This window comes from Lissotriton vulgaris, chromosome 7, assembly GCF_964263255.1.
Source record: "Lissotriton vulgaris chromosome 7, aLisVul1.2, whole genome shotgun sequence".
Lineage (NCBI taxonomy): Eukaryota > Metazoa > Chordata > Amphibia > Caudata > Salamandridae > Lissotriton > Lissotriton vulgaris.
In genome coordinates, this window is record NC_141695.1 from 210,422,981 (window position 1) to 210,445,555 (window position 22,575).

A 22,575-nucleotide genomic window follows, 5' to 3' on the forward strand; every position below is an offset into this window, starting at 1 on the left:
GGCGAGCTCATTCGCGTGAGTCTCGAGCCAACTTTCTAGTGAGGATACATCGCTCATTAGGTGGGCACTAAAGGAGATAGGGTGTATTTCGAGTGCTTTAGCTAATGCCTCTGAAGTCATCTGTTGAAAGGCCTAAAACTCATGGCACACGGCCTTCATTGAGTTTGAGGTGATTTCTTACATAATCTAAAAGTAGGTAGGAAGTGGTCTGACCTGATAAAAAGGGTAGGGTGGATCGATTTCAATCCTATCCGTTGGAAAAAACTGATCTAGGATATGGCCCCTTTCATGTGTTGGGGACAGAACATAGGGGGTCAAATTTAGAAAGCTAAGGGATTTATACAGTTTCAAGGACTCAGGGTCAGTAAGTTGATCCACATGGATATTAAAATCTCCAAGTACCAAACATGGTTTGTATTTTGCAACAATAGGCGAAATGACATTGCCTAATAACTCAAGGAAACGGCCAGCCGGCACTGGAGGACAATAAATTACAACGCCTGCAATTTACTGATGGGCAGACACCAACAGCAAAAAGCCGAGACTCTCAGCACCTTACAACTCTATAGTGGCTATTGATGTGCAAGAGAAAGTGTTTTTATAGATAATAGCCACTTTCCTACCCGACCTCCAGGCCTATCCTTCCTAATTAACAGATAGCCGGGGGGAATCGCGTTCGCGATAGTGGGTTTGGAGCCTTCATTTAGCCATGTCTCAGTCAGAAACATGGCATAATGTAGTGTAGTTCCTATATTCCCAATAGGCTCTGCGCATTGGAATAATATATCCTCTAGACTTGACGTAGGACTTAGGTCGACTAGGTCTCTATCGAATATATTAGACTTAATTGTGAGTGCCAGCTAGCTCAGAGGTCACCCGAAACTTTCTCAAATAAACAAGGAGGGATTCGTTTCTGACATCCGCATAAACATGACAACTTTTTTTCCCCAAGAACAAAACTGATTTTCAGAGTCATGGAAACAATAGATAGATATTTTACTCAGTCAATCGTGCATGTTTAGTTTCATCAGAGGTGCAGAGAAATAGGGAGACGGGCGTTTTCAATAAAAAGGATTTATTGAAAAGTCTTCTTTCTCATGCAAGTAATCTGAAGTGCTACAATCGTAATACTGGTTGCAAAGTATAATGGGTACAGTAAGAAGAGTATTATGAAATAATACTGTAAACCATAGATAAAAACATACATAAATAACAAAGGCTAAAACGTACTCAACTGGTGCTTCTAAAATACGCCTACCCCAATGTACCTAACCTAAGTCTAGTACGGGGGAAGAAGTAAGTGAGGAGTAGCATAGGTTTAGTTTTCTTTGCCAAGAATCTATCCAAGATTTCTCTCAGGGTCTAATCAGCTCCGTACCTTGGTTTTAGAATGAAGGAGGTCTGGTATCTCTGTCTCGACTCGATTTCCCAACACCCGCGAGGGGAGCTTGGAAACACTGGAGCTGGATTCTCGCCGGGAGAAATACAGCCTCTTGATCAGTTTGTCAGGTGGAGGGTCGGCTTCTTTCGACACTTGCTGTAGCGAGCTGCGTCGGGCAAGAAGATAGTTGAGCTGCTCCGAACCACTGTGTGTTTGCTAGGGCAAGTGTAGGCATATTTATACCTTGAAGGTGCCTAGTTTGACGTAAAGTCGGACATAATAACGTCATCAAAGAACCCCAAGGGAATGGTAGTTCTTTGAAAACTCCATGATTTCTATGACAAATCAATATTCAAGCATGGGGATGTCCCTGACTGCTGAAGCCGAGTTTTTCAAGAAATCGTTGTGGCTTTTTGGAACAAGTGGAAGTAGCCATGCCTGTATTTGGACTAGATGGGTTATGTCTAAATATGGGTATGATTTCTAAGCCTATATAGGGCAATGTGAATTATACCTATATAAGTGTGTGAATCGGTAAATTACGCTTGGATTCTAAAATAATACACAACACCCACTCCACTTTATTATGTTCGATATTACTAAATTCTAAGCATTTTTAAACATATCTAAAGCATGATGTGCAAAAATCCCTTCCAAATACATATAATGCATTTGTAATGGTTGTACACGAAAGATGAGCATTTGTGCTATATGCATTTCAAAAAGCAATATTTTCTTTCAAAGCATGTAGTGTGAAATTGGAAAAATGCTTATCAGAATGAGTCATGAAATAACATTTATGAAATGGCTCTTAAATACAAAAGAAATGTCGAGACCATTCCATGACAGAATATATAAACTGTTTAGTTTGTGGACAAGGTCTAATATTGTCACTTGGAAGTGTTTCAAAGAATTTTTGTTCTCTAAGAATAGTTCTACTTTAAGCAGATTACTTTGAGCTCCAAAAAAAAGTTCAATTTTGCAAAAAAAAGTCAAATCGCAGAAAAATAGAGTTCTTAAAGTTGGAAGTTTTGTTTTGAAAAGTGAAGGTCGAATAAAGAGTCCCATAGAACGCTGTGTGCTAACTTCAAAAGTCATTCTCGTTGTTTGGAGAAAACATCAAATCTTCTAAGCTTGCAAAGAAATCGTCTACCACAGTAGGTGAAAGTTGGACCACTTCGTTAAATAAACCGATTGCACAAAAATGTGAAGCATCGCCGTCAGCGTTAGCCGCATTAGCAAAGTTTGTTGGAAATGGAGATGGTACCTGTGTGCCTGTCGATCCACGTATCTCACCGTCACCAGATTGCGTCTGTGACACCTCAATGAATGCCGTCATCAGGATTGGTAGCCGCTGGGGACAACAGGATACGTGGTCCGTTACCGAACCAAGAAAAGTATCAACATCCGTTGGCAGTGCTGATAGAAGTGTTAGACAGACGTCCAACATGCATTCTTCTCCACATAGCCGGCATCGTAGAACAGGTAAGACGCAATCTTGCCAGATTGGTCGGAATGAAAGAAGCCACGTGGTATTCAGGTCTCTTAAACAAGCCAGGCCCAGAATCTGTATCATTTGCTCACAACACTTAATTGCCAGGAGAGTGTTCTCTATGGTAATCTGGATGTCGCAGCTGACTGGACTTACCATATCGAAGCAAAAGGAACAAGAATGGTATTCCTGCTACGAGTCCCAAAATGAGAGGCAGGCCCCCGAACACAGAGTGCACGAAGTTTGGAAAAAGGCAGAGGACTGCTTCAAATGGTGCTTTCAGTCCCAAAAAACTGTCTTAAATACATGTATAATACCACTGGTATCAGACGTGTTTAAGATACGACCTAACATTTTTACGAAATGTACGGGGCAGTTTGTGGATAAAAGGGCATTGCAACTTGTAGCTCATACGTCTCTTTGGACGAGGTCAGTGGCACCGTTTTTTGTAAAAGAATGGCTTTCATTCTGCTTAAAGTATCAATTCAAATATAAGAGATGTTCAGTGAAGGCCCTAATGGCGACTCCCAGTCTGTCTTAGCTGTAGGAAACAATTCTTGCATACAACAAGTGACCCTGGCTGACACAGTTACGAGATAGGCTGTTCCTGGCAACATGCCACAACAGCTCTGATCATTCAACAATATATAGCTCCCGTTAGAAAGCTGCCTAAAAATTGTATCTATCACTGATGCTGGAAAACCTTGCAGGTGGCAGGAAAAGTTGGTCGAAGAACCTTCACAGGCTCCATGTAAATTATTACCCTGACATAAAAGTGTACAACTTAGTGCGCTTTTACATTGTGTACCACTAAGAAATACTTATTTTCCCCCACTCCAACATCTGTGTGTGTATGGTACTTCCCAGGTTGACTTCATGCATTCCTTACCCGACTTTTCATACACGGCAACTGGTATATGTTTCAAACAGTATTGAAAATTGAAAATTGTGACAGGCAGAGTGATTATCCTGTGTATTAGCCATTCTGTTGCAGGTTTTTCTGAAACAGTTAATGGTAATCTTTCCAGTTTTTCAGTGCTCAGCACCGTATAGTCTGCTCCTCTCTGTGCCAAAGTGATTTGTTTATAAGTAAGGTTAAATACAGAAAGCAATGATGTGGTGATGATTAGACGCCATGGAACATATTCAGAACAAAGATTTTGCAACGTCCTGCCTAAAAGCATTATAGAACGTAATTTCGACTGTCCATGCTATAGCATGAGCAAGTCCTGTTCCATTATGTCTATGGCAGAGGATACTATGCTGCCCAAAGAATAAATTCTGGATGACAGGGTCGTTAACCCATTGTCAACTACAGAGAGTGCTTTCTCTAAATTAATATGATCAATTTCTCGTATTCTTTCTGCAGTCTCTGCCTGTGTCGCTTTCCAAGCTTCATTATAAATGGCTTATATACCTGCGTATATGAAACGTTTATAAAGTCGTTTCGCAGGACCTTGTAAGAAGTCCCTTAAATCAACACCATCTTTAAGTAAAGATAAGTGTTGTTTAACCTCTGTAAGTGTAGATTTGTGTAGCCACTCAAGGCACAGTTTTCCTACACTGTATGTTGTTACTATCCCTGGATGTTGTCTCTGGATATATCTTGGATCTGGCCTAGTTACTGTAAACCCTTGTGTCTTGTTCAGGAATCTATTTTGACAGTTGTTCGTATCTGTGGGCCAGGTTATCCATTTCTTCCAGTCAGGATTAGTTCTGTTTTTAAGTAAAATATTTTTTATGTCGACCCCTCCTTCTGAAGTGTTTTTGCTATCAGGTGTAGGTGTAGGTATAGACGGTTTGTTTAAATCTTTAATCTTGGCTAGGCCAAGGCAGGATGTCTGTTGAACAGTGTAGTTTTAAAACATTATTTGTTTAGGGATAATGCAGGCTCAAAATAAAGCTTCTATTCTGTGCACCTGCCAGTCTTTTGAGCCCCAGACAGTTTTTGTTTCTCTGTTGTCACTTCAAAAGTTGAAACCTAATGAAGACAGCTGGGCATAAAAGGCTGAAGAATAAATTTGCTTTGTATTATTCAACATAATTTTCATTCCTGTCTTATTAACATTTTTGAAGTAGAATGGTTATGCATTTGAGACATTAAAACCTGAGAAGTATTCAAACTTATCATAAAATGTTTTTGAGCTACCCTTTGGTGGCGTTGAACAATGTTCCCATTGATTAAAATATAAATATTCCTAGGGTTTGCAGACTTGTGCAAGTAATGATGACCATAGTGATCATAACAATACATTTGTGCATAATCTGATGAACCTTCTAAGTATTCATGTTTTGTAAATTTTGCAGACATCTCTAAGTCTGACATCATATTACTAACAGTCCCAAAGTCCCAATCATCAAAAATATGCTGGGTGAAACAAAGTCACTCAAGTAAACCTTGAATTGATGTAGAATCTTCAGCAGCTCTGCAGGACCAAAGATGTCATAATCAGTTCTGTCCCATGCTATACCACCAGGTATAGGAACGGCTGTGATGTTCACTGATGTCAAGTCTCTTTGTTCACGATGAGATAATTTGTGTGGCTTCAGGAGCAAGTTGATGTTCTTACTTGCCATGTCCATTTTACTATATTTTCCATTTATCAGTATTCCCAAACTTAATACAAGAATTAGCCAAAGTAGGAGAAAGAGTACGCCTAGCACAATCCAAAATTCAACCCATGGTGAAACCAGATACGTTTTTTCAAAGTGCTTAAAAAGTTCTGTTCCTTGTTCTTTAAAAGTTTTATTTACTGGCGTTATTTCAGGCTCACTGGGATCCTCGGAAAACGTATCAAAGTTAATGAAATAGCCAGCGGCGGTTCTGTCAATTGTAGGAATTGAATCAGGATTATTTGAAATCACTGGGGCTACCAGATCCTTTGTCATATTAGTATAGTCAGATGCTACATCATTGTAGACAGGAGTGTCTTGACAAACTGTTATTTGGGTCTCAAGAGGCACAAGTTCCATAGCTTTATTGCTTAGTCCTTTCTTTTGTGCTTCAGAGTCTTCAAATGTTATCAGTCTCTCAGTCTGAACCTCTTAGATAGTAGCAAGATTTGATCTTCTGCTACATCTTTGGAGTCCACTGGGCCTACTACTTATTATTGGCCACATGACGTGGTTTTACCAGGTCGATGGATACAAACCTGTTCCCCTTTCTTCTAGCAAGAAGCGGCAGTAAGACTGTTCTTGATCCGTGGATTGCTAGCACAGGTTCTGGTTTTCTGTAAGAAGGCCCAATTCCTTCTTATCCTCGATCTTTTCTCTGACTAGATCCCCAATCTTTGGAATCCAGACAGGACTTGCTGGGACGGGTGGCTCTCCTTCAGTGGTCATTGGCTTCTGTATTGTGTTGCTTTGACTTTTCCTTTTCTCATTTAAGTCCTGCAAAACAGCCAAACGGTCTTTGATATCAAAGGGTTTTTGTTCCACCACTAAAATATGATGATCAAGGTCCTGGACAAGCATTCTAGTACCAAAAAGGATTTCATATGGAGTGATTCCACCCAGAGAATTTCTTGGCAGGTTATTTAAACTACGTTGGACACTTATTAGATGTTTGACCCACCCGTCACCCGAGCCTAATACCCTAGATGTTATAGATTGCTTTATGTCCCGTTTTTTTATTTCCACTACAGAATTTCCCTCAGGATTGAATGGACTTGAATACTGCAATGCAACGCCCAGATTTACCATGGCCTCCTTGTAAGCTGTGGAGCTAAACGCAGGACCCTGGTCAGAGTGTAACGCGCCTACTGCGTATGTGCCAATAAAGACTTGCAAATCTTTTATAAAAGTTTGGGCGTCAGCCGAGCGCTGTGGCCACATCCAAATGAATCTGTCCTAATAGTTATGGGAACACATTTGTCCATAGGGACGTCTGCGTAGTTCAAGTTCAAGTTTTTTATTTATGTTTTGGAACTCGTGAGAGGTCCACATAAAATTTACATCTACAATAACAATCCAATATTACACAGAAAAAACAGCAAACATATTAATACAGATCCAAAAAGCATTTAAAAAAGTTAAAAATTCTTGAACAAAACATTTCATTGGGGGGCTTAAGGATAGCTTCAGAAAAGGCACTGGCAGATAAAATACCAAGTTTTAGGCAAATTGGTCTCACCCACTTACGACGAGAGTTTGTCAAAGCCGGACATATGAATAAAACATGAGTGAGATCTTGGATCGAGTTGTTACACAAGGTGCACTTGTTAGAGGAACCATTCCACTTGGATAAAAGGTTATTCAGTGGTAACATATCTTGCCTTAATAAAAACCAAAAACGACGAATGCCGTGGGGAAGATTCCAAGTAGCGTAGAGTTGCATAGTTTTAAGAACATAAGAATTAATCACCGGCAGATCACCTTTCTTTGTCCTTATCAGGTCCCTATCCAACGAGAAGCTTAACTTCCACGTTGCTAATTTTAAGGAGGCTTTTAACTGATATAGGGATAAAGAAAAAAGGGTAGATTCCTCCAATTGCAATAACGTGACTGCCTTTCTGAAGTTTTTTACAATTGGGGAGAACTCCTTTAAAGGACCCAATAATTCCTTTTGGATAAGGTGTCTTAATGTGGCTGGTTCACATTTGGCTAGGTAAAAAATCCATCTTACTATACCAGCCAAGCCCTGAACCCAACTACTTCTCATGCCATACTCAAGCCTAAGAGAGGCCGCTGAGCAGGCAGAATTAACACAGGTTAGTTGTCGCAGGAGTCTGCCTTCAATAGTGTGGAGAAATCCCCAGCTACTCACATCAATAAGTTCAGTGCCGTAGAGCAAGGAAGCCGGGATTTTTGCACAGAAAGCTTCGAGCAAATAGGGAAAATGCTGTTTTCCTGTGGCTTTGTAGAGTGCATTTAAGCCCTTACCCTGCATCAGAGCCTTGCGCATGTTATTCTCAATATGGGCCTTGTTACTCATATTACCACTTATTATTTTCCCTAAAAACGTATAGGATTTCACAATTTCTAACTTTTGGCCGCCTATTGACCATGCGAAATTCCCATGAGAGTATCTTTTCTTTCCGGTCAGACACATCACCTTGCTTTTGGAGATGTTTATCTGTAAAAAATGCAACTCTGCGAAGACATGTAATGCATGCAGACGATTGTTCAGGCCTTTCGGTGTCAGATCTAACAACAGTATGTCGTCAGCATACATTAAACATACAATAGCTTTATCTCCCAATACAGGGGCAATACCACTACTCAAAGACAACTTGAGGGAGATCATCAATCAATCAATCAATCAATCACAGACATTTATATAGCGCACTACTTACCCGGAGGGTCTGAAGGCGCTGGGGGGGGGAGTGCTGCTACTGCTCGAATAGCCAGGTCTTGAGCTTCTTCCTGAAGGAGAGGTGGTCTTGGGTCAGGCGCAGGTCGGTCGGGAGGGAGTTCCAGGTCTTGGCGGCCAGGTAGGAGAAGGACCTTCCTCCTGTTGTCGTTCTTCGGATGCGGGGGACGGCGGCGAGGGCGTGGCTGGCTGATCGGAGATGTCGTTTGGGAGCGTAGAAGTTGATGCGGTTGTTGAGGTAGCTCGGGCCTTGGTCATGTAGGGCTTTGTGTGCGTGGGTGAGGAGGCGGAAGGTGATTCTTTTGTTGACGGGGAGCCAATGCAGGTCTCTCAGATGTCCGGAGATGTGGCTGTGTCGTGGGATGTCGAGGATGAGTCTGGCTGAGGCGTTCTGGATCCGCTGGAGTCTCTTCTGGAGCTTGGCGGTGGTTCCGGCGTAGAGGGCGTTGCCGTAGTCTAGTCGGCTGGTGACGAGGGCCTGGGTGACCGTCTTCCTGGTCTCGGTGGGGATCCACCGGAAGATCTTCCGTAGCATGCGCAGGATGTTGAAGCATGACGAGGAGACGTAGTTGACTTGTCTGGTCATGCTGAGGGAGGAGTCCAAGATGAAGCCCAGGTTGCGTGCGTGGTCTGTCGGTTTGGGTGCGCTGCCCAGGGCGGGGGGCCACCAGGAGTCGTCCCAGGCGGAGGGCGAGGAACCCAGGATGAGGACTTCTGTCTTGTCTGAGTTCAGTTTCAGGCGGCTGGTCGTCATCCACTCGGCTACGTCTTTCATCCCTTCGTGAAGGTTGGCTCTGGCGGCGGCGGGGTCGTTGGTCAGGGAGAGGATCAGCTGGGTGTCGTCAGCGTTGGAGATGATGTTGAGGTTGTGTTGGCGTGCGATGGCCGCGAGGGGGCTCATGTAGACGTTGAAGAGGGTGGAGCTCAGCGAGGATCCTTGAGGGACGCCGCAGATGACTTCGGTGGCCTCTGACTTGTACGGTGGTAGACGGACTCTCAGTGTTCTTCCGTCGAGGAAGGAGATGATCCATTCCAGTGCCTTCTCCTGGATTCCGACGTTGCTGAGGCGCTGCACTAGGGTGCGGTGGCAGACAGTGTCGAATGCCGCGGAGAGTGCTAGGAGGATGAGGGCCGCTGTTTCTCCGTTGTCCATCAGGGCCGGATGTCATCGGTGGCAGCGATGAGGGCGGTCTCGGTGCTGTGGTTGGCTCGGAAGCCAGACTGTGAGGGGTCGAGGGATCCATTCGTCTCGAGGAAGGCGGCCAGCTGCTTGTTGACGGTCTTCTCGATGACTTTGGCTGGGAACGGGAGGAGCGAGATGGGGCGGTAATTCTTGAGTTCGGTGGGGTCCGCTGTAGGTTTCTTTAGTGGGGCGCTGAGTTCGGCGTGCTTCCAGCTCTCCGGGAAGGTGGCGGTGTCAAAGGAGGTGTTGATGATGTCCCGCAGGTGGGGTGCGATGACCGCGTCGGCCTTGTTGAAGACGTGGTGAGGGCAGGGGTCGGTCGGAGATCCGGAGTGGATGGAGTTCATCATGCGGATGGTGTCTTCGGTGCTGATCGGAGTCCAGGCGTGGAGGGTGGTGGTGGGGGGCAGTGGTTCGGTTGTGGCGTGCGTCGGTTGGGTGCTGAAGCTGTTGTGTATGTCTGCGATCTTGTTGTGGAAGTAGGAGGCAAGGGAATTACAGAGGTCTTGCGATGGGGTGATGTCGTTGTTTCCGGCGTTGGGGTTGGAGAGCTTTTTGACGATGTTGAAGAGTTCCTTGCAATTGTGTGCGTTGTTGTCCAGCCGGTCCTTGAATGCAGTTTTCTTAGTGGCTCGGATCAGTTGGTGGTGCTTCCGGGTGGCAAGCTTGAGGGCGGTCATGTTGTCCGGTGTTGGTTCCCTTCTCCAGGCTTTCTCGAGGGCTCGGCAGTTCTTCTTGAAGCTCTTGAGTTCGTCGGTGAACCATGGGGCCTTCTTGCTGCCGGGTCTGCTGGGCGGGGTCCTCAGTAGGGTTCGTCCGCGCAGTTGTTGATCCACTTCGTGAGGTTGTCGGTGGCCTGGCTGGGGTTCGCTGAGCTGGCGGGGGGGGTGCTGGCTCAGGGAAGCGGCGAGCTGGTCGGCTGTGATCTTGTCCCAGCTTCTTCGAGCAACCGGTTGCTGGTGGTGGTGGATCGTCGTTCTTCTGAAGGTGAAGTGGACGCAGCTGTGGTCCGTCCAGTGGAGTCCAGTGGCGTGGCTGAAGGCGATGTCTTTGCTGGATGAGAAGACGGCGTCGAGGGTGTTTCCGGTGAGGTGGGTGGGGGTGGACACCAGCTGCTTGAGTCCGAGGGTGGCGAGGTTGTCGAGCAGGGTGATGGTGTTGCAGTCGTTGTTGTTCTCCACGTGGAAGTTGAAGTCCCCCAGGAGGATGTAGTCAGCGGAGGGGAGGGCATGCGGGCTGACGAAGTCGGCGATGTCCTCGCTGAATTGTGTGCGTGGTCCCGGGGGTCGGTAGATCAGGGTGCCTCTGAGGGTGGTCTTCGGGTCGGTGCGGATCTGGAAGTGTAGGTGTTCGGCAGTTTTCAGGGTGTCGTCGGTGTTGGTCGTGATGTGGATGGTGTCCCTGTGGATGATGGCGATGCCTCCTCCAGTCTGTTTGACGCGGTCTCTTCGGGTGATCTTGTATCCCTCTGGGATGGCGATGGCGATGTCGGGTGCTGAGGAGTCGTTCATCCAGGTTTCCGTGAGGAAGGCGACGTCAGGAGCTGTGGTGTCGAGGAGGTTCCAGAATTCGATGGCGTGCCTGTGGATGGAGCGGGTGTTGAGCAGGATGGACTTTAGGTGGTTGCTGCTGGTGTTCGGCTTGGCGGGTGCTGGTGTGGGGCAGGTCCGGATGCAGGTGAACTTGCAGGTGTGGCAGCTGAAGGGTCCGTGTGTGCGCCTCGGGGTGGCTCGGTAGCATCCAGGGATCCCGCCGGTGTTGAGTGCGAAGAGTTCAGTGGCGTTGTAGGATAGTCGGGTCGTCTTCCGTCGGTGGAGGCCAGGGGTCCTGGGCGCGGTCCAGGCTCGGACGGGCGCAGACGGGCTTACCTTTGGCGTGCCCGCTGCGCGTGACCGCTGGCGTTCGCACGGTCGCCATATATGGTGAAGTGCGAGGGAGGGCGGAGCAGCTGGGAGGCGGGAGCGGGGAGGGTACAGGAAGAAAAAAGGGGGCGTGGTTAGCGGCGGGAAGCGGGGAGCGGGTAGGGAGGAGACGGGGGGAGCGAGAAACAGGCAAGCAGGCAAAAAAACAAATACAATTACACCATAAAATACAATAAATGCAGAGGGGCACACAGCAAGATAGCGGGGTGCAGGAGCCTGCAGGTCAGGCGGGCACAGCGCTGCACCGTAGGAGACCACGCCGCTCGGTGGCGGGGGGCATGGTCACACGGCGGCAGCCGGGGCAGCGAGGCAGGCAGGCGGGAGGCACACGCAGCAGCTGGTGGCCGTGCGGCGCGGGGGGTGTCCTAAACTAGGATCATAAACATAAAGGGAGAATAATAAGGGAGCCAACAAACATCCTTGTTTAAGACCATTGGCAGAGGGGATGGTGTGTGACAAGCCTCTTTCCCCTCCCATCATTATTCGGCACCAGGTATCCGTATGGAGGTCCTGTATTAAATCTAACAGTAAAGGTGACATGCCTAAGGACGATAGTTTCCTCCACAGCAAGGGTCGGTCAACTTTATCGAACGTTGTGGAGAAATCTATGAAGGCTGCATATACTTTTCCACCACAGACCGTGATGTATTTATCCATTATCACTTGTAAAGCTGTTAGATTATCCATGGTGCCATGGCCTTTGCAGAAAACCGTTTGCTCAAATGGAAGAATGTTACTCCGATCCACCCATTCAGATAACAATTTCAACAGGCATTTAGCAAAAACTTTGCCGATGGCATCCAGGAGGGCAATCTGGCAGTAATTTTGAGGAGAAAGTCGATCGCCCTTCTTGAAAAGGGGGACCAAAATACTCCCCCTCCAAGAAGGAAGGACCGACCTGCTTAAAAAGCAGTGGGCAAATACAGGAAAGAGTATTTTACTCCATTTTAAACGACTCTGCTTTAAGGCAGAAATAGGCAGCTAGTCTGGACCCATAGCCCCAGATGAACGCATTTCCATTATTGCCTGTTCAATAGACTTTTCAGACGGAGATTCCTCTAGGGCCGAATGAACCACCTTAAAACTTCCCACGGGAAAAGATTCACCATTACTTGCATAAAGGTTTTTTATGTGGTCAACCCAGATTCGTTCCTCAATAGGGATGGGGGTGGGACTCGTCCTTACACCACAACCCCTACCTATTAAAGACCAGAACGTTCTTGCTTGGCCATCAAAGGATGCCTCCCTCAGTTGTATCCAGAGTTGGTCCTCCCTATCTTTACGTAATCTGAACTTCAACCTTTTCCTTCTTCTTTTTAATAGCGCTATACATCGAGATCTTTCGGGGAGAATATTCAAAAATTGGTCCCTTACCAATTTATTTATTTCTTTATTCAACAAACGAAGGGAGCTGGGAGGCGGGTTCGGGAGCCTATCTCTTAGGTTGTCTGGCTAAAGAAGTCACTTCCACCAATAGGTCAGAAAAACGTTCAATTTCAACACCATCCCAATTGACCAAATCAGATATTGCAACATCAAGAATGCTCTCCAGCCTACTAAGGCCTTTATATCCCAATAACATCTCCCCGATAAACCACCGAAGCTGACCAAGTCCCTATTTAGCGACCAACGGTCAGACTTAGGAGGTAAAATGTTTAAAGAGATGGCCAAAGTAGTATGGTCGCTGAGACACGTTTTAGAAATCACAAGATCATTCAATAAAATAAAAGCAGAATTATCCACTATTACATAGTCCAATATTGATTCTCCCTGGTATGATTCATGTGTGAAATTTGCCGGAGAATCAGAAGGAAGTCTTCCATTGACCACAATCCCATCCAACTCAAATACCTCTTCCAAAAGCATTTTCCCTCTTTTATTTGTTTTAATGTTCCCAGGCAAAACCGCTTGGAGAATGTGCAGAGATTCTTCCCTATATTTATTTCTGAATAAGGACAGGCTTGAGTTAGAAATTTTACAATTAAAATCTCCAACCAAGAGTATGTGAGCGGATGGAGTTTTCTCTCGCACTTTCTTGGCATAGGAAAAAACTTTCTTCAAAATTGGATTAAAATATTCATCGGGAGGAATATACACATTAATCAAGACGAGGGGAGAAGGAATTTCCACATTGTCAAGACAGAATAATGTTACTGCCTGAAACAAGTTACAGGGATCCAAAAAATGTGAAAAGTTCCATTTTATCCGGTTTGATAAACAACAGGCAATACCCCCTCTTGCATGGCCTCTAGATGAAGGGGAGGCTTTACCCTCCAAAACAATGTAATCACTACCCACAATAAGATTTTCAGTGCGCCAAGTCTCTTGGAGACAAATCACACTGGCCTCAGAAGAGAGGAGGAACTCGATTTTTTCAGAGTTATTCTTTAAGCCAGCTGCATTCCAGGACAACATTTTTAGATTGCTGCTAAAGATCAGATTGCATTTCCTGACTCATTGTGGGTTTCTTCGCAAGAACACCCGGCAACCAATTCCAACGGGAGCTCTCATCATCATTTCTACTACGTACCGAAAGAGGAGGATTAATTTCAGATATGCAGCAAATATTTTTAGATAAAAAAAATGTTAGGTCATTGTAAACGTCAAAACGTTCTTTCCTACCCAGAGCTGTAGGGAAAAGAGGGGTGGGAGAACATGTTCCCCTTGAGGATTTAGATAATCTATCCTTCAAGACATTCCCCCAGAAAGGCGTAACATCAATCCCCCTACTCTGAAAGCTCTCAGAACACTGAAGAATCAAATTTACAATGAGCTTAGAATGGAACTTAGCCCTCGTTAGAAATCTGCCATCTGTTTTAAAAATAAAGATCAGATCTATATCCGAAGATTGAATTAATTCCAATTTTCCGGACTCATGGAAACATTTAAGAAGAGCAGCTCTATTCAAAATACAATCTGTCTCAAACAGGGGAGAGAAATCAAGGATAAATGTATTTATGTTTTCCTCTTTCCTGAAATCAGTGGTTCTGCTTGTATCCTCTACACCTACCGTCAAGCCAGAAAAAGACCTAGCCAATGGGTTAAGAACTGACAAACCCGTATCCAAAGGATTATTAATAGTCACCCCCAAATGACCTGCTCTAAGTGGCTCCCCCTTAACAACATGGAATCCACCCTTAGCAACATTGGAGACGATAGAGACAGGATTAGAAACCAATAGAGGAGAGGCTGGAATTTTTTTGTTAGGAATAGTGATTAGTTCTAAGGGAGGAGGTTGGGATAAGTCATGAATTACTGGTGAATCCCCCAACATATTTTTAGCCCCACTTGGGTGCCCCTCAGAAACATCTTCTTTAATGGAAATTTCCTGCTGGGCTTCAAAGAAGATTTTCCTCCGCCTATTTTTTTCAATCCTGCGAATTAACTTCCTTTTATTTCTTCCCTTCTTATTTAATTTCCCAATTTTTCCTTTATTCCCACTAGCAGCCGCTTCGGAAACTACCCTGTCTTCCTTGCCATTCTGTTGATTAAAAATCACAAAACATTCCTTTTCCTGCCTCACATTCAAGGCGGCTGGAGCTACAACTATAGAGCTATCGTGCTCCACCACACAATTAGAGGCAAGTATATGTATAGGAGAGACCAACTTTTCACCAGCTCCAGACACTTGGGGGACATCGGAGGTAACAGGTACACTCTCTGATAATGTGCTATTCGACCCATCATCCTCCGGGGAACTGACACCCAAGTTAGAGGGAGGAACCTTCTCCTGACGATTATTTAATAGCACTTTTAGGATTTGCGTTACCGTTTCCAAAAAACAATCCGAACCCCCTACAAATTTCTCCAATAAAGATAATATAGAGGAAAGCAGGCATTCCAATGAAATCAGAGACTCGGAGATAGGTTTATCAGATCTAACAGGGTTAGAGACGTCTAGGCCTGATATGTTAAGGACGGGACTCATTGATGTGCTGTTAGCGAGAGATTTATTGGAAGGTGTACTACTGTAAAGTTGGAGGCCAGATGGAACAAATGTTGCCGGAGTCTTTGCAAGATTGGAGATCCTGCTAGACTCATCGGCAACATAGCGTTTATAAAGCTCCAAGTCCGTTTTGGAGGAAACGGATTTATTACTATCATCTTGAAATGAAATGAAATGAAATGAAATGAAATGAAATGAAAAAGAAATTTCTAAAGCGCTCTTCTCTCTGAACTAATAAGCTGGAGGTAGATTTTTGAATAGACCCACTAGGGCAATGTTTAGGGAGATGTACGATGGAATGTACGATGGAATTGGGAGGGGGGTTATGAACTAAGGCCTTCACACTTTCACTTTTAAGATTATTCTCATGAGTACAATAAAGATTTGAGGGCAAAGAAGCAATCTCTGCTGCATCATTTATATGGGTTTTGATCTCTTCTTTTTTGTTTGTCACTGATAATCTCTCAGAAGCGCAAAAGTCCTTTACAGGAAGTGGATCTATCACATCCGTACTAATTTCGGCCTTATCATTCAAATTGGGGTTTGCCATAGCCGCCTTATTCGAACCCCGTTCCCAAAGACTGAATAGCTGGCAATTTCCCTTTAAGTGTGTTGTAAGACCATCCTTATTTCTAAGTGGTTTAGATTTAGTTTTGGAACATGCTCTGCCCAGCAGAATTCTCCCGGACCTTAGCTTTTTAGCGGTCATCCTCATGCGTGAACCTGGAGACTCCTAAATACAATACAGCCTAATAGAACTTTCAACAACTCATATATAATGTGTCAGACCACACAATTAATTAATAAAGAGGAAAGTTAGGGTGTAAGCCCAGCTCCAGCCTTCCTCGGCCTCTGAGGGCCTCAGAGGGTCCGCCCTTTGTCCGGGCTTTGTCCGGGTATCGTCCCGCTCGCGTCCCGCTTCGCGGAGAGCACTGACTGCTTATGTAGCCCGCAGCAAATGAGGGGGCGTGGCCGCTGTGGGAAGAGGCTACAGCTGATTCAAAGCCTCGCAGTCCCGCAGCGGTGAAGCAGCAGGCAGTAGCACTCTTGGAAAGCGAGTGCGGCGCTACAAACGTCCTTCCTTAGCCCCAGCAATAGCAAAGCCTGTAGGACTCCCAGTCCTCCGTGGATAGCAGCAGCAAAGTTCAGCAACGATGAGTAAGTGAGTGAGTGGCACCTGCAAAGCGGGTGCCACGAAAAGTTATCGGCTCAGCAGGCAGGGGGGCGTGGCCGCTGCAGGAAGATCAGGTACTGCCCTTCACTGTACTTCCAAATGCCGGATACCTTCATGCCTTGATGACAATACAAGTCTTTCACCACACTACAGCCACCCCCTCCTTCAGCTTAATCCACAGCTTAGTCCACAGAACCTCCTCAGAATTCCTGGTTTTTCAGGGCTAGGACTGGGGTTTAAGCAGAGCTGGTTAGTTGGCTTGGAGCAGGCCCCCTTTCTTTACTCCTTTCACCTTTCTCCTCACCCCTTTTCCTTAATTCCTTAATTTATTTTTTAATTTTATCTCGGTCCGTGGCTCTTAAGTCTAAGTACCTGCACTCACAACACCTCACTACCACTATACCGCACTCTAATCTACTTTATCCGCTACTCTGCATCGCAGACTCCAGTCCAGTCTCCCAGAACAGCCGTTCACACGGAACCTAACCGCGTGTCACCTTCCTTTTTTCTTCTCCACAGTGCGGCTCAGCAATCAGCGCAGCCCGTGCTCCGCTGCTCATGAGTCTCTTTCCCACCACACGACAAAGCGACAAAGCGGCAACCTGGCGCGGCTTAGTACAATTCACCGCACCATCAGTCTCCTTCCCTATTGGCGTTTGGAGTTTGGAGTCTGGAGTTCAGCGTCGGTGTCGGTACCGGCCAACTGCTCGCGGGATGCGGGATGGGGTAGCGGTTCGGCACAACTCGCTCCACTGCTTCCGACTTACCCCCCGCTGTCCCCCGCTTTTCCAGCACCGCCGGGCCACCGTATGTTCCGCTCCTCCGCTCCTCCTTGGCCTCCACACACCGCTCCACACGCCGCTGCACTGCACTGCACTCGCTTGCTCGCGACTCAACCCGGAACCGGAAGCCGTACAATACAAATGGTCACCCTACACAGAGTGTGTGTGCGTATAGATAGTCTAATGCTGTCTAGCAAAGGTGTCTGTCCTGGGCTGGCTACGCTGGAGTCAGGTATCTGGCGGCATTCTCTGCTGCGATCTCTGTTGCAGTCAGGGAAATTAATTGCTAATTCATAAATGTGGGTATTCATCCCTGGCTACCAGTCTCTTTTATTTCTAGTATAGATTTAGAGATCCCCTTAATGTCTCAGACCCTCTCTAATATGTGCTTCTTGTATCAAAGCTCCTTTACGTCTCCTGTTTGGAATTACTCTTTTCCCCACTCCAGGGATTCGAGCAAAAGGAACAGAGTTTGCATCAATTATGTATGAATATTCGAGTGGATAGTTTAGAGGTAATGATGCACCGCTGCCTTTGCTTGTGGCATTGACAGCTAGCATTGTTTTGCCGTCTATTTTTGTTTTTCAACGAGTGATTGCAGCTATGAAAGCCAATCAATATTTTCAAGCGCCATCTTGAAAGCCTGTAGTTCAGTTCGCTGAGCTGTACAGTCTCCAAGAGATTGTGTTTTTGTGACCATAGGTCGGAATTTAATATCGCGCCAGCGACCTTTAACAAAAGCGGGCACGCAGCACTATAAGCTTGTTTACCCCCAATTGTGCGCTGTGCTGATCTGTCTGTATAAATTATACATTTGTATTGTTCCAGAGGCAGAATGTCGGTGGGCAGAGTACGTCTGTTGCAGCAAGAGAGTTAACCCATTGTATCCATCTTGGATGTAAAGCCTTTGCATTAGGAATGCTTGCTTTTGTCACTGCTTCTAAGGCAGGTACAGGAGTAACAACAATTATGCGTTTATCCTGTGCGAGAGCTCTCTCTTTTGTTACTGCAGTTTGAACCGCTGTCAGAATTGTTTCTATAGAAGGGAATTTCATTTCAGCTTCTGTGTACAAGTGTGATTTGTAAGCAATTGGTACTTTTTCACCTTCATTAAAGGTTAAATACGTGAATCCGCATCTTCCTGGGATTATTCTGATTACAAGATTGCATATGTTTACGCGTGTCTGTAAATGTGATGTTGCTAACATGTCTGTTTGCACTGTACGCAAACTTTCTATGTGCTTTTGAGTCCAATAAGTTGTTTTGAAATCAGGTTTGATTAATTCGTAGAGAGGTTTAACCCTTTCTACGTAGTTTAGAATTCATGTTTTTCCGAAATTCAGGAAACCTAGAAATTAGTTCTTCAGCGTTTTTGGAGGTTGGAGCAGCGCACATTTTTCTAAAAAGTTGGCTGCCAGGCTTTTGCTTTCACTTGATAACTCGTATCCCAGAAAAAGGACGTTGAGGTGGGAAATTCTTGATATCTTAAAGTTGAATTTGTACCCTTCAGAATCCAAGTATAATAGTATTCACTCTGTTCAAGTGCCTGTCCAAGTCATCGTCTGTTAGATAGGTGTCATCGACATAAGATGATGCCTCATCATCATACGTCTGTAGTAACTCTGTTACTCTGGCTGAAAATAACCCTGGACTATTCTTGAATCCCTGGGGGAGACAAAAGAAGTTACGCTGTTCCCCATAATTGAGAAAGCGGTCAAGTTCCTGCTTTCAGGTGTAATGTTTTTTTTTTTTCACAACAGATTTTATTGATTGATCAGGTTCTCCACAATCAGGAGGTCACTGTAAATTATCAACACATATATATCATTGTATCCCAATCAGTAAAAAGAAATGTTTTGCCCTAACCCCCCCAACTCCCACAGCCACCCAAGAACCCCACTACCCGCCCCTTATCCCTCCCTAGCCCTGTACACGCGATCATGTCAAGCCCTCTGTACGTGCTATCTGTAAGTCCGGCGCCATGCGCACTCTAGGCCTGGCACCCATCACCCAAATCTAGATCGTCGTCAGGCTCTGCTGGGGGATCAAGAGTCAAACCCCTGTAATCTGCCCACTGTTTCCAGATTTTATAATGCTTCTTGGGGCAACCTCTGGCCTCGAACACTGGGCGCTCCAACCCCATAAAATAATCCATTCCAGCTTTCCACGCACTCAGGGGGGGCTCGCTCATTCTTCCACGCTCGAGCCAAGTCCCGCTTGGCCACTACCAGACCCAACAGCAAGAGATGACGTTTGTAAATATTTCCACCTACCCCCTCCAACATACGAAGGAGACCCAGATGATGGGTAAGGGGGAGATCCCAGCCCAGTACTTCCGACAAACAACTCCAAACACCATTCCAGAACCTAGTCAAGCCAGCACACGACCACACAGTATGGATTAGGGTACCAATGTCAGCTCCACAACGCAGGCACTCTGGGGACCCGATCAGGCCCGCCTTCCACAGTCGCTCTCGTGTATAGTAGGCCCTGTGCAAGTATTTAAATTGGATTAGTCGGAGTCGTACCGCAATAGCCGTCCCACGTGGGGACTCCAGTGCCTCCCTCCAGTCATCTTCATCCAGGGGCACTACGTCCTTTTCCCAAGCATCTTTCAGTGGGAGCAGGGAGGAGGAACAGGGCATGACCAGCGTCTGATATATGCGGGACACCTTTTAATCCCCAAGATCGCCCATGAAAACCTTTGCTTCCACGGGGCTGAACTCCGGTAGCGACTCCAACCCTATGAGGCTAGGTGCCAATGCGTGACGAAATTGTAAATATCTGAAGAATTGAGTTTTAGGCATGTGGAACTCGTCCCGCAGGTCCTGAAATGACTTAAGAGTCACACCAGACATAATGTCTCCAAGCGAGGAAATCCCTATAGAGTCCCATCCGCCAAACCCCGTAAGCGAGGCCAGCGCAGGGAGTCGTCCATTCTGCCACAATGGGGTCTCTGCCGTCAACTTTCCCCACCAACCCATCCGACGCAGTGCCTGTCTCCAGACTGCAAAGACCACTTGCGTGGCCGACGGCAGCCGCCTCCTAAGCCCAGCCAAGTATAGCAACGCGTTATTCCCCATTGTTAGACCTGGCACCTTGGCGTGAGTCTCCCTTCCACTTTTTGCTGATGTGCCTCCGATGTTTTGCTGGTTTTCCGATACTCAGGGCACTGCGCCACGGCTGACCCGTGCCGCAGTGCAAGTGCTCCCTACTGTAAATTGTACATGCGATTGGTATCCATGATTGGTTCATTGGATTTACTGTTAGTCCCTAGTAAAGTGCACTAGGAGTGCCGGGGCTTGTAGATGCCAATACTGCTGGTGGGCCTGCAGCGCGGGTTGCGCCACCCACCGAAGCAGCCGTAAAGATGTGTCTGGGAACTGCGACCGCAGAACCCGCGTGCGGTCTCGTACTGTCACGCTAGCTGGGCAAGTGCACCCACTTGCCAGCCCCTGAACCTTCACTTGACTACATATTAGTCACCCCTCTGGTAGGCCTGCGGGCAGGGTGCGTTGTAGGCGTAAGGTAGGACAAGCCCCGATGTGTGTGGCATGTCCTAGTAGTGACTTACAACCAAAACCGTATTTCACTATTGAAGGCTACCTGCTCCATTAGGCCAGACTGAGCTGCTGGAATTATTACACCCTATAATCCCAGCAGGCTCAAGGAGCATAGTAGCGCGTTGTGTTTAGTATGCCTGAACTCAGGATGATAAAATATTTCTTTTAGTAAAGTTTATTTTAGTATCCTGGGTTTGCAAATGCTACTTTTAGAAAGTTAGCCTTTGCTTGCCTAACCATTTCAGCCCGCCTCTGCTGGTATGTGTATCTGACTGTCTGGAACGTGTGAGTGACAGGGCTGGGAGGATGACAGGTGGTGAATGCGCAGATTTCACCTTAGTGGGAGGTAGGAGTGGCTCTTGACTCTGGATCTTGCTGTGCTCTGCCACCACAATGCTGGCTCCACCCTCCTGGGGAGCGTCGGATGACTCCGCCGACACCTGGCCCAGGAAGGGCGAAGCCCCATCAACAAGGTACTCTGGCTGCCCCTGTCCGCACAATGCTGGCTCCGCCTCCTGTGGGGCGTCTGATGCGCCTGCCCCTCACACTGAAAGCAGAAGCCGGAGTACACCCGCCAGGGTACTCAAGGACTGAGAGTGGCTATGCAAAGGCCCCCCTGGCCTGCGAGAACAAAAGAAATGCCATATAAAAGAAGGAGCCCTGCTCCTTGGAAATTAGATCCTGTTTGGGCTACAGAAGGAACTCTGCCCGACGTGAAGGACCGTGAGAGACAAGGAAGGGTGCTGACTCTTGCCTGTGTCTGGTGCCTTGCTGCCGAAGGAGAGGAAAAAGGAAAGACTACGAAAAGACTTTTGCTTTACAAAACTTTGTGCCGAACTCTGCTAAAAGATCTCCAAGGGCTTGAAACTGAACTTGCCCCCTGACCAGCGCCCCAGGACTAGTGGGCGCTACACCCTGAAGAAAGCAACTGCGTGTGCTGCTCCTCGTGGCAGTACCGACGGAGGAATCTCCTCCAAGGCAACGACATCCACCTGACCACCGTGACCGGGGCCCAGAGCAACAGCGAAAGCAAAGTGAGGACCAGCCGCCGCTGGCCCGAACACCGTGGCCGCAACTGCACCGGGAGCCCGAGAGCAAAGCGAAGGAGGACCCGTCCGGTCCGAGCTCTCGAGTTGACTGCGCAACGAGCAGCCAATCCACTTGCAAAGACGGACAGTCGCCCTGTGAGAGTCCCCTAGGTCGGTACCTTGCCCGACAGCCAGCTGTGAGCGCACAGCTGCACCGGCACTTGGCTGGGTACGTCCTGCACTTGAGGACCGTACTGCCACTTGCCGCCACCACGCAACCGCCGCCTCCAGGGTCGGAGCGGACGACGAGGACAGGACCCTGCCGCCACAGAACACCGCTGCCCCGGATGACCCGTGAACTGCTCGGCTGAGAGCCGCAACGAACAGCGACCCCGGGAAGGCAACGCGACGTGGGACAGATCCCCTGGGAGCCGCCTGCTCCACAAGAACTTTGTTGAACTGGGCAGAAGGCCCTAAAGAACTCTTATTGCAGAACGATCTGTGGCAACTTGAACTAAGTAACTCGGAACCGCTATTTGGAAGTCTGATAACTGTATTCATAAGCCTGCTTGAAGTCTATATAAAGATATATATTTTTACAGAATACAGTCTGGTCTCACTGGGCCCGATTCACAGAATGAACTTACTACTTTTGGCATTCACAGAATGCACTTACTACTTTTGGTATTCACAGAATGAACTTACTCCTTTCGGTATTCACAGAAGTTAGGACTACTAACTTTAGGACTCCTAAATGCCTTCTGTGAATACCGAAAGTTTTAAAATTTGGATT